The sequence below is a fragment of the Crocuta crocuta genome, unplaced genomic scaffold (genome assembly GCF_008692635.1).
Source record: "Crocuta crocuta isolate KB4526 unplaced genomic scaffold, BGI_CrCroc_1.0 scaffold98, whole genome shotgun sequence".
NCBI classification, from domain to species: Eukaryota; Metazoa; Chordata; class Mammalia; order Carnivora; family Hyaenidae; genus Crocuta; species Crocuta crocuta.
The window spans coordinates 849,978-854,046 of NW_027532593.1; the positions used below are offsets into that span (position 1 = coordinate 849,978).

The 4,069-nt window shown below is 39.7% G+C and overlaps 1 pseudogene; it reads right to left on the reverse strand.

Annotated features, from left to right (window-relative positions):
• Positions 1-1,049: 1,049 nt before the first annotated feature.
• On the reverse strand, positions 1,050-1,498 carry LOC144244596 (large ribosomal subunit protein uL16-like; annotated as a pseudogene).
• Positions 1,499-4,069: the final 2,571 nt, after the last annotated feature.

The window sequence follows — 4,069 nt, forward strand, 5'->3', positions numbered from 1 at the left end:
TGGGATGCGGCAAAGGCAGTCCTAAGGGGAAAGTACATTGCTCTCCAGGCCTATTTCAAGAGATTAGATACTAATCAAGTCATACTGGTTTTCTTGTTTGTTTGTTTGGTATATGTATTTCCATATATTTTCTTTTAGCCCTTTTGTATCTTAATTTTTAAAGTATATTTTCTCTAGGCAGCACATACTTGGATTTTTTAAAAATCCATTATGAAAATCTTTGCCTTCTATTTGGAGTGTTTATCATATTAAAATTTTATATGCTTATTAGAATGTCTGGGTTTAAATCTATCACCTTGTTTTAGTTTTTATTTGTCATTCTCCTTTTTTCTCATCTCAGGTTTTTAAAGTTTATTTATTTATTTTGAGAGAGAGAGAGAGACAGACAGACAGATAGCATGAGCAGGGAGGGGCAGAGAGAGAGGGAGAGAGAGAATCACAAGCAGCCTGACCCAGGGCTGGATTTCATGAACCATGAGATCATGACCTGAGCTGTAATCAAGTCAGACACTCTACCAACTGAGCCACCCAAGTGCCCTTTCTTCACCTCAAATTTTATTTACCTTTATCAGTGGCTCCTCTGGGACTGTTTCATATGTTCCATCCTTGTGGCCCATGTTGGTATTGTGCATATCATAGATTAGTCCCTGAACCACTGATCAACTAAGCCTCAGTGCTAGAAGGAAGGCATTTTTGCCCTTTATAGTTCTATTAAAATGTAGCTTTATCTAAACTTCATTTCGTGACAATGGTCAGCTTTTTGCATTCCTCTTTCACCAGCAGGAGCTCTATTTTTTTTTTTTGACAGGAAGTAGGATTTATTGGTAGGTGTGAATAAAGAGGGGGGCAGTTTCCCATGAGTGCAGAGCCTGCCATTTGTCCAGGGATCCATGATTAGGTATGTATTTGATCTCACAGCAATCTGGGATGAGGCACTTTTCAGCCACCTTTTGTTTAAATTTGTCCACTTTAAACTTAGTAAGGCCCACTTCTTGGAAATATGGATCTTCTCACAGTTAGGGAGCTTGAACTTGGCCCTGAGTTGAGTCTCAGTCACATGCTCCTCATACTGCAGCTTGGTACAGGTGGACATGATGACTTGGCCAATGTGGACCCTGGTCACTGTGCCCCAGAGCCTTCCAAAGGCACCATGCATACCTGTCTGGAGCCCATCAGCCCCAGCACGGGGCTTTATCTTGTTGATACAGAAGACATGGAAAGAGTGGAGCCGCACTCGGATGTGAAAACCATCTTTGCCATAGCTTTTCACCATGTACTTGTTGACACAAATATGGGCAGGCTCCAGAGCTGCAGAGGAGAGCTGCTCCTAGTCATCTGACACCACATGGCTACATAGTGGGAACCCATCCACTTTCACCTTCTTCTGCCCCAGGCCAAAGATGTGGATCTTGGCACCAGGGACATCTCTGCAGAAGGGAGAGTTTGGATATGGCCCGTTCTCACAATACCAATAATACCAGGCAGGGTGGTGGCCCATGGCGACACTAGGATCTTCAGTGGCACACCAAAGGAAAAGAGTAGGACCCGTATTTTAAGCAATGGTTTTGGCTCTGGAACCCTATAGTATGGAAGTACCTTCAGTTCCAGTACGCTTCAGGACTTAAATTCCATTGCCTGCTTTCATATGTGGAGCCCAGGAGACTGTGTCTTTAGGTTGACTCACTGCTTTATAACTTTGTTACTTTTTCAGTGCATAGAGATATTAATTTTGTATTTGAGAATGGCTACATCTTTATGATTCTTTTTAAATTTTATCAACTCTTTTTGGAATATCAATGAGGGTAGGTTGAGTATGTGTTTAAGTTTGTGCTGGCATTTGAGTGTGAGTGTGTATGTAGGTCACAGAGAAGATTTACCAATTTTGAATGAAAATTCTTGTTACTTTGTAAGCTGGGGATAATAATACCTCATTCATAACCTTAATGCAAGTCTTAAGTGAAATAAGTCACATAGAATGCTTGGCAAGATGCCCATCAGATAAAAAGGCTCAGTAAATATTAGGGAGTATTTTACTATGAAATAGAGCCACTCAGTTATTACAAAATGATAAAAAAGTACATGAGGAGATAAAAATTGAATCAGGCTCTGAGAACTGCATTTGGAAAAATGTTTTTGAGACAATCTCTGAAATAGAAAGTGAGGGATGGGGGTTCTTGCTTTGCCTTATAGATATTGTTTGAAGAAATATTAATCTCTGGGACAGCCATTCAGTGAGAGGCTGTGGTAGGGGACAATTCTCTATGGTCTTTTGTGTTTCTACATGTCTTGCACGGTGAATAACTAGATGCCCTCTTTTTCTGAACTATCTTTTCAAGGATATTTGTATAGTGAACCACTATACAAACTACTATCTAATATCAACTCGGTTTAGACAGAGAATTTAGGGATTCTCCTTGATTAATTTTTCAAGTATTTTACTTGAAAAGGGAACTGTAATGCTCCAGGCTTTCACAGGTCCCACTGGATGAAAGAGATAAAACAACATCCTTAGGGACTGCTGGGTGGAAGTAGCCCAGAATTATTCTCAAAGGCATGTGCTGCTGACACTTGTTCCCAGTGTCACAGTTCTTGCCAATGTCACCCATTTGAACATTATGGTTTCTTTTGAGCATGACCTTCAGTGGAAGTAAATCTGCACAGCCTATCAAAACATATTATTTGCCCCAAGTGTGCATACCCTGGTTCCCTAAGATTTCTCTGATAGTTCCCTTTATTCCCAGAAACTCCTGTACATTGCAGATCGTCTTAAGACATAAGGTTTCAGTGGACATCAGGGTTCTCTCGTCAACATCTGTTCCATGCCTTCTTACCTGTGGGATCTGTGTGGTTTGGTTGGGACTGGACTAAGCTGCTTCTCATTTCATAACCTCAATCTTCTCCTAAATACACAATAAAAATTTCTGAGTTAGAGGAGAGTCATGATGAGATTTCAAAACAAGGTATACATTAAAAAATTGTGTATCTTGGGCAATGTCAACTTGCTTCTACTTCAGCCACAGCTTATCAGATCGCTTTGATTTGATATCTCTAGACTCAGGATTTGAAGAAAAACTGTCTTTCTCTCTCTTTTTTTTTTACTTAAAAAAATTTTAAATGTCTATTTATTTTTGATGGAGAGATGGAGTGTGAGTGGGAAGGGGCAGGAGAGAGAGGGAGACACAGAATGCAAAGCAGGTTCCAGGCTCTGAGCTGTCAGCACAGAGTTCAATGCAGGACTCAAACTCACAAGCTGTGAGATCATGATCTGAGCTGAAGTGGCACACTTAACAAACTGAGCCCCCCAGGCGCCCTTCTCTCTTTTTTAATGCATTTTATTGTGGTAAAGACTCTCCATTGCCTCTTCTGTGCAGCTGCCTCTTATTTGAAAAGTTGGCTTGATATTGATATGATTTTTCTACCTCTGGTTCAACAATAACTTCTTAGGAACATTAGTTTCCTATTTTCTATTCTCACCCTCTTTGACACCCCTCCCTCTAACATTGACTTCTTGCCAATGATAGGTGCCATGAAGAGCCCCTGGCAGACAGGTGATATATTATTTCTTTTTTGCTCTCACCTTACTCACAACAGCCATTGAATTTGTTTTAACTGAAACTGGAGCTGGCTCTGCAAGCAATTAAGTTGTCTTAACCAAACAAATGCAGTGACTGGAATTTCCACATGGCACAGTGTTTCACATTTATTGCATCTGGGGTTTGAGAAAAATCACACTTTAAAGCGATATGAAATGAGTTTTACAGAACTGGCAGGAATTCAATATTGTATAGAAAATCAAGTAGGGTAAACTACTGAGAAATCAAAAATAAATAAGTGTAAGAGAAAATTATATGGTGGAATAGGGGAAGAGAAATAAAAACAAGGGCAAATAAAGCCTTTTAGGAGTGATTAAAAAAGGAGAAAATACCAAGATAACAACTATATTTTATACACACAGATTCTCCTTAGGACAGCAATTTGGACACTGAGGACAGTCAGAGTTTTGCATTCCAATTATGAAAAAGTATTTTATTTTAATTTCTCCAGGGTACTTCTTGTTCCCTTACCATAA